General features: G+C 43.0%; 1 protein-coding gene across 1 annotated transcript in view; it reads right to left on the reverse strand.

Moving 5' to 3' along the window:
• FHL1 (four and a half LIM domains 1) overlaps nucleotides 1-12,938 on the reverse strand; it is an 87,245-nt gene that overhangs the window by 65,034 nt on the left and 9,273 nt on the right. The gene's annotated exons all lie outside the window — the stretch shown is intronic.

The following is a 12,938-nucleotide window of genomic DNA, read 5'->3' on the forward strand; positions in this document are numbered from 1 at the left end:
AGGGCCCAGGCTGCTGGGTGCGTGGAGCAGGGGCCTCCTCCCAGGTTTAAAGTGGGGGTAGCCAGAGCAGCGTCCAGGAGCAGTGGCACCAGGAAAGCAAGCTAGGTCTTCCTCTGTACAGCACCTGACACAGCGGGGCCCTGCTCCTTGCCTAGGGGGCCTAGATGCTCCCCCAAGGCAAGGAAAGGGGCAGTCGGGCCTGGCCGACCCCTCACCCTGCCAGATCAGGGGAGTTAGCCAGCCTTGAAGCCCTTCCCGCTCTCTGGCCGCTGCTGGGTACCTGCTTGCCACAGAATAGGCACGGGCCGTGCTGGTGTTTTAGATGGTTCGTGTCTGCCAGGGATGCTGCAACAGGCATTAAATATCGTTAAACAGCTTCCATGTATTTAACAGACACCGTCTCGCCATCTGTGCCCAGGCTGTGTGATTCTAGGTTGGTTATTCAGCAACGTAGCCCAGGCACATTGTCCGTAACGCTGGGGACCATTTAGCTAATTCAGTTACAGTAGGAGTCAAACCCCTCGGTCCCATTAGAACTGGAATACATTAATTTTCTGCTATTCCCAAGTACTTATTTTCCTAGCCCCGTTTTGCAAGAAGATGCAGTGCAAACAAACAGCATATTCCCTCTCTGAGGAGCATTCACCTGACTCAGCCATCAGCCTCCGCTGCCCATCCAAACATACACTAAAGCTTTTACTGATGGTTCAGTTGCATTATGTTTCATCCTTGGATTTGTATTCAGAGTTTCCAGTACAGAGAAATATGTGTTGTTTAAATAAGAAGCCTGTAGGGAATGAACAAATCCAGACTCAAGAGAGCACAGCATAAACAAAACTCTGAAAAGAGGAGATATTATTTCAAATGGTATACTTAGCTCATTAAAAGGAACAGTATCAGGTTAAAAAAGATTGTGTCTGTTTAAACAAATCTCCTTACCCATGTTACTGACACCACCTTTGATCATTAAATCAGAAAACATCGACATTTGCTTTTTGCTATTTATTCTGCTTGTTTTCTACTTTCACCCAAGTTGGGCTACAAAAATACATTTGTCACATTCACTTTTGTGAAAGCTTCCCTTTGTGGATCTCATTTTGCTGGGTGGCAGGGTGCAGGGAACTTAGTGTTTCATTTGTCTTTTGAAAAAGCTTTTTCAGTGCCACAGAGTCATGGGCCTTCTGACAATCAAAAGGATGGCAGAGGGGCCTGTTGCTAGGGCTGGGACTCAGGGGACCATTGAAGGATCAGGGCCTATGTTTCCCTGGAGGGATGTTTGTTCATCTAGTAAAAGGAAACTGAAACATTGCCATACTGTCAAAACACACTCCTCAGAGTAGCATTTCCATTTTCCAAGCCCTTTTCATTTTACTATTATTCTCCAAAAAAGCAGGGGACTTTTGCATAGTCTGCTAACCCACACAGTCAAGATTTAACAGAGTTCCTCCTAGCTTGTTAGAGAACATGCATTAGTTGTGATGATTGATGGTTCAAGGCCCAAATTATCATTGCTGAGAAAAGCATTTGCCACACACACATAAAATACGAGTGTTTGAAATACCAACGTTTTTCATACCATAGATTAGTTGAAATTTAACCTTCTGTAGGGTCAAAAATGTGTATTTTAACTTGTAAGACAGTGGAATAACTCAGCAGGAATGAAAGACATATGTAGTCAGCAATGGGCTTTTCTCAAGGATTACTGGCTGATGAGAGGTCAAAATAAAACAAGATGATGAACAGAAAACTCCCCTTGCCTGGGGCATGATGCCAGTCTTATAACCAAGGCTGCCTTTGCACAGATACCCTCCATTATCTCTCTGGTAGATGGGGAACGTTTCCTGACAATTCAAGAAGAAGGGGAAAATTAAATTAAACTAGCAGCTGACACACTCAAAACTACTACAAGGAATTGCTTTTTCACACAATGGACAATTAACCTGTGGAACTCACTGTCACAATATATCACTGCAGCCAAGACCCTTGGTGGATTTTAAAGGAGGATTCGACATCTAAATGGACAACAGGAACATCCAGGGTTATATCTCTTCTGTTTATTCCCTCTGAAGCACCTGGTATTGGCCACTGTCGGAAGACAGGACACTGGGCTGGATGGACCATTGGTCTGACCCAGTGTGGCTGTTTTTGTGGTCTTCTGTTCTTTCTCCATGGGTGGTTTATCCCATTACTGCCTCCACTGCCAACAGCATTTCTTCCTCTGAACAGGTGGCACCGGCCATCATCAGTGGACAATACTGACCCCTGGTCTGATCCAATACAGCAATCACTGTGTCTCCCAAGCAGCCAGTTTATAATCCTGCCCCATGGGCATCTGCACAAACTGAGCTGAGGTTCATGCCTTGTTTCCCGGAGTCCAGCCCTGCTTGAGTCACAAAGCTATGAAACATTTCGGAGGTGAAGTGAGCTGTAGCTCACGAAAGCTCATGCTCAAATAAATTGGTTAGTCTCTAAGGTGCCACAAGTCCTCCTTTTCTTATTTCGGAGGTGATACTGCATTCCTAGTGCACCTGGAATTCCTTTCGAAGTCACTGAACATTTTGGGTGCAGAAGGCGTGCGGGACCAGACCCTTCATTGAAACGGGAGGCCATGCTTTGTTATCCTTTGGTTAATGGATTTGGAAAGAGATGCGATCCCCTTGGAAAAGGCATGTCCCAGCTGGAGAGGTCAATAAGCAGACTAAGACCCAGTCTGGAACTCTTGCAGGGCTTACGTACAGGAAACTCCCCTACTGACTTAGCTTTTTCATACTTACACCAAAAGATTATCTAAACGAGATGCTGTACATGAAAATTACTCAGTAACCAGCAGCATCAGCAAGACAATCCCGTTCAGCAGCAATTTTCAAGGTTTCAAAATTTGTTTGGCGTTCCAATGTGGAACGAAAACAAAAACCTTTCCAACATTTTCACAAAAATGAAATTGTGACAGAATATCTGTTTTCAGACTGAACCCTGAGTTTTTCGATTCAGGGAGGTTTTCCGGGTTCAGGTCATGTCAGACAAGAGCCCAGCCTCATGGCTAGGGTACTAGCCTGATGCAAGTTCATGTTTGAATCAGAGCAGAGTTTTTCCCATCCCAAATCACTCTAGATCAGGCAGGAACTTGAACCTGGGTCTTCCACATCCCAGGGCAGGGCCCTAATCACTGTGCTATGGAGTCACTCACTGGTAGGCTTGCTCTAAATCTTGTCAAAACCAACACATTTAATCAAAACTTCATTGAAGATATTTGAACCTGCTCTACTGATAACATAGAATCCTGACTGTGGGCTTGTCTAGATCCAGTGTTAACATGTGGGAAGCTGGGAGGACGCACCCAGTGAGTATTGCTGAGAAACTATACGTCCACAACCAGACCCCTCGCTTCTGGAATCCGACAAGACTCAATTCTCTCTCGCACCCTTTCCAACATCTATGTACAGCCGTTAGCTGAACAGTTCAGACACCACGGACTCCAGAGCCAGCAATATGCCGATGACACAGAACTCTACTTATCCTTCACCACGTATGACTAGATCAATACCACCAAGATGTCCCAGTGCTTGGATGAGATCAGCTTGTGGATGAAGCTCGGGTTCAGCTTCAGATAGTTGAACCCCAGCCAGACAGAAGTGGTGGACAAAGGAAAGCATTTTGAAGAGTCTTGCAGCCATGTTGCAGTCCCCTTTGGTTGAGGATGCACGCACAGTTGGGCAATTTAGTCCACAGTTTAGGAGTGCTCCTGGATTCTTTACTGACACTAAGCTCTCACATAGCAGCATTCAGTAGTAATACTTTCTACCAACTCCAGTTGGCTAGGAGACACCATTCCATGCTGGCAGATAGTGACCTGGCCTCATTTATTCACGCCTTTGTCACTTCTCAGCTGGACTACAGCAATGCGATATACCTGGGCATGAAGCCTACATCACTTAGGAAACTCCAACTAGAATAGAACCCTGCAGTACATCTCCTCAGCAACACAGGCTACCATGAGCACATCAAACCTGTCCTCCTCTCTTAATGCTGGCTTCCCATAGAATATCCAATCAAGTTCAGGTCTCGGTCCTTATCTTCAAGTTGCTCAATGACCTGGGCCAAAGCTATCTGAATGATCTCTGGTATGAAAATTCTGGTGAACAATTCCTGTCCTCTGGCACCATGGAATTCTCCACTGTAAGGGTAAAGCTTGTCTGTGTGGGAAACAAAACTTTCTCGAGGGCCAGTCCAAGACTATGGAATGAACTCCCCGAGAAATGAAGGACCATCACAAACCTCACAACCTTCCACTCCAAGTTCAAGGCACATTGCTTTGACTTTGTCTTCCCTATCATAAATACATTGCCGCATGTACATTAAAAAAAAAAAAACACCCACAAAAACAAGACATTCCACTTCACACTCTTCTCATCCTGGGGAAAGTATGAGAGAACAAATAATAAGAAACAGATATTAATCATTTTGCTCAATGCACGACTGGAAATGAGTGTGATATAAAAACCTATATAAAACAGAACAACGTGTCTCAGTTCATTATATCCTTCCCTGCTCCGTTGCCTCCATCATCTCTGGATGGTAATCTTAAATTGTAAATGCTAAGCTGTAGATGATTCTATTCATAACACAATGTGTCTGCTCAGCAGATATCTTCAATATGCTTGCAACATATGTAGAGTTACCTCTGTGAATGTGAGGCGCATAGCTAGCCTGTTGATGGGCTCTTTGCTTTATTCAGAGTATTATACATCAGATTCGTAGCTTTAGGGGAGTAAAATCCTGTCTTTAAATCCGTAATCAGAGCAGAACTGTTTCCTGCACTCACAGCTGTTTAACTTAGAATCATATTTACTGGAGTACTGGGATAACAGATAGCTATTTAGTGGATCTACATAACACACTAGATGTTAATATCACAGCTTACCGGTGATTACATCCGATTGAAATGTTACTTTTGATTTATTCATTGCTCTTCACAGGTTTATGTTTAAGGCCCCAATCCTGAAATCAGACGCACGTGGGTGGACCCTGATGCCCACATCCACTCCCATTGATTTAATTGGACAGCATCTCTGGCATGAGGGCCCACCCACACTGAAGCAATTGCAAGGTCTACGAATCCAGTCCTGGAACCACCTACACCCAGGCATAGTACAACTGCAAGTAGCCCCACTCACTAGTCTGAGTTGGACAATTCGTGATTGTAAGTGAAGGTCTGCAGGATCTGACCCTAAATCTGTAAGTTGAAATAGCTAATAGATCTGACAAGAAGAAATATTTAAATACTCATACTATAAATTCATCTGTTACTGTGATCTTAATTTGCTTCTTGCAAAGACATGAATTGATTTAGCGAGGGTCAGCAAACAGCTAAAATAAAGAAAAGGCATGTAGGTGAATTATCTTTTAATTTTAAATAGGAAATATTTTCCTATTACAGTTTCACACACACTAGGATGCCAGAGAAACCTCTGTAAGTGAATTATACTCGACAGGAATAAATAGTAAAAATTGCACAGTAAATTTCAGATGTACTAAGACAGCTCTGAGTCACTCTGGTGCTATGGCGCTTGCTTGCCGAAAAATAATCATTCGTTGTGTTTACTGATTTTTGGCAAACATAATAAAAATGGAGACAAATGAATCCTTGACTTGTTAGCCAAACAAGAATGAGCTATGGGCACGGTGACTTGACGCCGATTCAATTGTTTGAGTCATTGAGAAGCTAACTGCAGGAGAACACTTTATTTGGAAATCCTGGAGCTTGGAAAGATGGCAAAGAGGGTTGCTTTTCTACAAAGTGCTACACAGAACCCCAAGTAACAGCATGTGTCACCCAGAGGCTCATTAATGAGGTTTGCGACACTGTCAGGGAGAATATTTTATCCATTCCGGTAAAGGGATTTTAAAGCTGAGGTGTGAAAAATCACAAAGAATAGGGGCGGAAATATAGCCCAGCCCCATGCATACATACTTCATTAATGACAGGTTTCAGAGTAACAGCCGTGTTAGTCTGTATTCGCAAAAAGAACAGGAGGACTTGTGGCACCTTAGAGACTAACCAATTTATTTGAGCATAAGCTTTCGTGAGCTACAGCTCACTTCATCGAATGCATACTGTGGAAAGTACAGAAGATCTTTTTATACACACAAACCATGAAAAAATGGGTGTTTACCACTACAAAAGGTTTTCTTTCCCCCCACCCCACTCTCCTGCTGGTAATAGCTTATCTAAAGTGATCACTAAAAAGATCTTCTGCAGTTTCCACAGTATGCATCCGATGAAGTGAGCTGTAGCTCACAAAAGCTTATGCTCAAATAAACTGGTTAGTCTCTAAGGTGCCACAAGTACTCCTATACTTCATTAAGGCCCTGTCAGAACTGCCGGGGCAGATGCAGGTTGGGGCAGGGGCTGGCTAGCGAGGAAACAGGCACAGTCTAGAGCAGTCTGTCAGAACTAGCAGGCAATGGGAATGCTCTCAGGCAAGTAGTGACACTGAGCAGATTGGAGAGACTCTGCTCCGCTTAGGAGCCTATATACCTGCCTTGGGATCCACTGGGTGGGTCCTCACCTGTGGATTGACTGAACCGCGGTTGAATGGAGTGGGGCCTATGACGAGACCTGCAGGTAATTGCCTCTGATGACTCATCACACTCAGGCTCTGGGAGGACTCATCACAGCCCCTATTCCTGTAAACATTTACGGTCACATGCAACTTTACTCACATGGGTAGTTCCATTGACTTCAGTAGGATTACTCATATAATGAGGGTTACACCTGCATGTAAGTGGTCACAAGATCTGGATCTAAGTTTCTACAGTTCTTAGCATCAGAGGAGCACCTATCGGAAATGACAAGAAGTCATCACAAGGGTGTCTGATTTAACATGAGAATGATCTTCGATGTATATGACCTCTTTCATTTCAAAAGGACCACACTGTGCTTTGCAAGTCTGTACATATTATACACAGGGATGTTTTTCTGTCATTGAATTGCAGCCACTTCTTGGGTGAAACACAGGAGCTGTTTCAGTGGTACACAGCCATACTACACAATATTTTAGTGAGGAATGGCTTTTTTAGTTAACACTCAAGGGGAGTCAATTACACAAGTTGGGCACCAAGGCTAACGCTCCTATTCTTAGGAAAAAAATACCATGGACTAAGAAGACAGGACCCTATTTGAAATTAGTCTGGAACACAGCACCTCCTAATACCATACTAATGCACTGGTTCAGTGCTAACTCAGAGCACCACCTGCTGAATCACCAAAGCACCCTCTTGTAGCATGTAGGGATTTCATAGAAGTCTCCCGCTCCAAGTACTGGCCCAGGCCAATTCTGCTTGGCTTGATGCTGTCATGCTACAAGGTAGCACAGCCCATAAGAATTCTAACATCACTGATAGGGAAGTCTCTTGATTTAAGTATTTTAATACGAAGTAGAGCATTATCATATTTATTTGCCATCAGTGAAAACAAGAATCCACATGCTATCATTGGTCCTCATTCCAGAAAGGCTGGAAGTAGAAGACAAACACATTTGAAGGTTGGTCTCCTGAGATCTCAGAGAAACAGCCTGAACTTCCCTTTGTCTTTGCACTTCTTCAGGAATTTCACCCTTATTTCTCAGACCTCCTATAACTAGTGTGACCAGACGTCCTGATATTATCGGGACCATCCCAATATTAGCGACTTTGTCTTATTATATAGGCACTTAACTCCCTCCCATACCCCTCCCCCAAAAGTGACTCGATTTTTCACACTTGCTGTCTGGTCGCCCTACCTATAATACCAAACCTGCACAGGACAAGAACACAGTGCTACCTTCCCTTTGGCAAGGTCGGTATCAAACACCTACCAGGCTCAAGGGACAATCAGAATAAAACTTGTGAACCACTGAAGTACCCTGCCATTTTCGTTATTGCAGAAAGCGGAGGGTAGCCAACATGACATTTGCGGACTAAGTTACACTGCCATGGAAATACATATACAAAACTCCTAGGAGACAAACTAATAAGCTTTCAGGTTATTAGCAACATTTACCAAGCAGGCAATTTGCTGGAAAAGCTGAAAGGAAAATTTCAGAGTCATTTCTCACAGGGACCAAGGGTGGGGTTGTTTGTTTTTATGACAATGTGGTTAAAGCATCCGTGATGTTACACTTTTTCCATGGAGCTTAAACACATAAGTACACCGGTTTCCAATTTGTTCTAAGCTAGTGCATCACAGTTTGTAAATCATGTATTACTGGGATGTTTTGATCCTCAAATGAGAGGGGTTAAATTGCCTAAGTGCAAAGAACTACTATCATAAAGATTATATGATGTCATTACCAAGACAATGTTCAGTCATGACTATTCAGCCTATTTTAGAGATATAGATTCACCCTGAGAAATACCCAGATGACCTCTCTATGATTTAATGACATACAGAGCCCTGTAAAACAAAGGCAATCTGTAACATCTTTCCTGGGGATAGTACAAAGCAGAGACCAGAGAGCCATATCCTGCTCTCATTTAAGTCAATGGCTAAACACACATGGATTTCAATGGGAGCTGCTTTGGACCCTGAATTTTAGCATAGGTAAGAGAAGCAAGGTTCCACCCCCGACACACATATAGTCAGCTAAGGAATCATGTCACATTTAAGTGTCTAATAGAAGTTAGCATGATACTGGCAGAACCTTACTAGTTTGCAATAATGCATGCATGATGCACCACAGATTACAACGTTTGTGAATTAGACAGAGCCAAAATCATCTCTTGCCCACATTCCATTCAATTCTGTTCTCTTCAGTAGGGTGTAACAGGCTGCAAATGAAAGTAGGATTTAACCTTAAGCGAGCAAACAACAATTATAAAAATAAGGCTATCACATCACCAAAGGTTCCCCCTCCCCGATCATTTTAATCACTGTGGGTCTATTACCTCAGAACTTGACATTCTTGCATGTACCTCAGAACTTGACAGTACCGCAGTCAGCCATTTTGTATGTTTAGCCACTGCCAGCTGAAAACCAAACATAACATAGCTAGGAATAATCTTAGGCCTTTGTGAGACAAGGTCAGATGGTTGCATACGTGCAGTTTGTTAATCAGAATGGGAGGATGGGGAAGAAAGTTATGGAAGAGAGTGAGTGAATAGCAACCTTGGTTTTAGGTGTCCCTGACATATTGTTGTTATAGCTGGAAATACTAGAAATGTTTTGAGAAAATGAGTAGTTTGTTGAAATTAGGAAAATTGGTGACCCGGCGGAGGCTATTAGGTTGACCCATTAGGAGTCACTATAGGTTATGTGCTTTGTCAGAGTTAGCTATAAAAGATTAGGTGAAAGTAAATACCTCGAAGCAGTCAGAGGGAGCTTTTCTTCGGGCAAGGAATTGACATCTAAACTCCCCATCAGCAGGACAGAAAGAGCACCCGGCTGGAAGCCCAGCTGGTGGTCACTGGAAACCATCTCAGACTGTGGGTAAATATATCTGGGATGTCCTAAATCTATTGCGTATGTGTGTGCGTGTGCTTAATATCTAATAAATAGTAGTTTTAGATAAGAGCACACTTGCTCGTATCAATCATTTATCAGACAGAAGTGCTGTGTTCCCATTGATTTATTCCTGACACCACCTGGAGAGAAACAGTTAAGTTGGCACTGCTTTGGGTTCTGAAAACCCCTGGGTAAGAGGTCAGGGAAGACCTCACCTGTGAAAGTTCTCTAATATATTCTAGAACAGTGGTGCAGTCTTAGGTCCTAATCCTGCAATAAACTCCATGCATGTGAACTCCTGAACCCTCACAGAGCCCCAGGCATCTGTCCACATAGAGATCATTGCAGGAATGGGACATTAGTAATTAATATGAAACTTCATTGCAGCGCTCTGCTTTGGAACATCTGGTGAGAAGTGGGGAGCCAAGAAAGGATTCTGCCTAAAGTGTTTAATTAGCACAGGATGAACTTCCCCTGTATTTACTGGGCAAAATAAAAAGATACATGGAAAGTAAAGGTATGGTCTGCCCATAAAATAAATCAGCTTCCTACCACATTATGTCAAAATACAAATGTAGTGTAACATTACCTACACAATCCACTGAAGAGAAACCTCAGACTCAGGGCAAATGTTTTCTGAGCACTTGGGAAGTCACCAGCTAAAAGGATTAAAGGGGTTAGTTAATAATACATTGAGGTATTAATCTGATCACATCATTATGGACATCTGTATAGCAAGAGAGGATCTAGTTCACACCTAAAAAGCAACAGGCAGGGATTGCTCAGATTTTAGATTAATGGAAGGAGCAGTATCCTGTGTGTGTCACCTTTTGGCATATGCCATAAATGTTTCTCCAAGTACGAACTGCTGTCCCTGGGCATGGAAAATTACTAAAATGTCTTCCACTTATAAAGATGATGATGCATCAGATCCCAACAAAGAGTTACTCAGCTGGTACCTTTCTTGCTTCAGCTATCCTACATTTTGAAAGGGCAACACAAACCCAGGTTTCTACCCATGCTCTCCAAGTTAATATAAATCTGCAGGGACTTTTGGCAGTCTCCCCAGCAATTCATCTCCCAAGCCTCCAGGGGGTTATTCAAACTCTACAGATTTTCTGCAAAGGTTTGACTTTTTGGTTTCTCTTATATGGTCATTAGAATCCCAGCATTTCTATCACAAGTTACTGCTTAGAACAGCAGTTCTTAAACTGTGGGTCGGGACCCCATTTTAATGGGGTTGCCAGGGCTGCCATAGACTTGCTGGGGCCAGGGGCTGAAGCCAAAGCCCAAGCCCCACTGTCTGGGGCCGAAGCCTGAGGGCTTCAGCTTCAGGCAGTGGGGCTCAGATTACAGGCCCCCTGCCTGCAGCTGAAGGCCTTGGGCTTTGGCTTTGCCCCCCAACCTGGGGCAGTGGGGCTTTGGCCCCTCAACTCAGGGTGGCAGGGATTGGGCAGGCTCAGGCTTCAGTCCCCTCTCCTGGGGTCGTATAGTAATTTTTTTGTCAGAATGGTGTTGTGGTGCAATGAAGTTTGAAAACCCCTAGCTTAGAAGGAGAGATTAAGATAGGAGATACCCACAGGAGCCAAAGGGTTAACACCAAATGATTAAAGGGCGACAAAATGTATCCAAGTATACTAAACTGAACTGCTTGATGGAACAAGGCAACTTATACAATCCTGTGATGCTTTGAGCAACCCCACAAACTAAACTGGGGGGGAGCAGCCAGTGTAATTAACGTCTTTAATTTAGGACCTGATCCTGCAAACTCTTAAGCGTGTGAGCAGTTTTTACACACACAGGACTACCCCTACGAATAAAGTTGTGCACCTAGGACCTGATCCATTGTCTGTTGAAGTCAGTGGGAGTCTTTCTATTGACTTCAATAAGCACTGGATCAGACCCATGCTTAAGTATTTGCAGGACTGGGCCCTTGGTTTCAGCAAACATCTCAGTCATCTGAATAATTAAAAAGTTCCATAAAATATTTGAATATGCAAAATAGACAAAGCATGAGACAATCATAATGAGCCATGATTACCCAATCACTTCTTGAACCTCGTCTGCAAAGATATATTATTGGATGGACACCTGTCTGAAAGAATTAAAGTAAAAAAAGTACTAATGATGATAAGGTAATAAGATTTTTAAAACTAGTTTTATTAGTCTACGGTTTTACTGTTAACACAGATAAGGGATTTAAAAATCTATTCATACATTGCTTTTTAGCCTAACGGTATGATTTTACCCTAACACCATGCCTATAAATTACTATCATATTGCAACTCAAACTTAATTATCAAGTTTTGAAAAGAGGGCTTCCAGGCATCAAACTAAATTTAAACAGACTATTTTGTTAACTTTTGCTTTAGATTTTGTTTTTGGACAACATTGCTGTAAAGTACCACCTGGGGCTAACTTATGTATAATAAATATTGGAACAGAGAAGGTTCCAAAAGGATGACAAATGTATTTTTGTTTAGTCTTCAGTTAAAGTCAAATCAATTAAAAAGCTGAGGATGGTGGAAAAACAAATACAACTGGGATGAAAACTGAAATGAGCAGCAGGCTGATCCAGTGGTTAGGGTGCTTGGACTCTGCCATGGACTGCCTGGGTTATCACAGGTAAGTCATTTAACTTTTGCTGTGCCCCAGTTTCCCAGCTGTACAATGCAGCTCACAGATGTACTGGGAGGATAAATAAAACAAGGTGCTCAGATACCATGGTAACGGAGACCACATAACAATCTATACATCCAGATGGATAGCAACAAGTAGGGAAAACTGTTAGATTTATAGCCTAGATGGCAACACCCAACTCACACAGGCAGATGTTCATCACTGTAGGAAGCTCTTAGGCCCTCATCCTGCAAGGAGCAGGACAGTACTTAAGCAGCAGGTTTGATTTCAAAATCAATCACTTTACTAAGTATTCAAACTTCTTAAAACAACATTTTACTATTAATCGCAATCAGCTACTTGAAGGGACTTGTTCAGGGTCACACGGGAGATCCTTAGAAGTTTTTAAGGTCAGGCTTGACAAAGCCCTGGCTGGGATGATTTAATTGGGGATTGGTCCTGCTTTGAGCAAGGGGTTGGACTAGATTACCTTTTGAGGTCCCTTCCAACCCTGATATTCTATGATTCTGTGATTCTATGATCAGTAGCAGAGTCAGGAAACAGCTCAGGCCTCCTGACTCTCAGGCCAGTGTCTTATCCACTACACCATACTCCCTTTTGCTAAACTATGGTAACAGCCCCAAAGACTTTGACGTTAGAATGATAATAATGAGGACAACTCTTTTGTCACTCCTCATGGTCCACACTATCTGCCTCAGAATTGCCCTAACCCAAACATAAGGTAACTGCCTGCATTAACTGAGATCACTAATCTCTGAGTGGCAAGGTTGGCTCTGAATGCTAGTTTAAGAGACACATGCATTGAGGAAAAAGGCTC

The sequence above is a fragment of the Lepidochelys kempii genome, chromosome 9, assembly GCF_965140285.1.
Source record: "Lepidochelys kempii isolate rLepKem1 chromosome 9, rLepKem1.hap1, whole genome shotgun sequence".
Classification (NCBI taxonomy): domain Eukaryota; kingdom Metazoa; phylum Chordata; order Testudines; family Cheloniidae; genus Lepidochelys; species Lepidochelys kempii.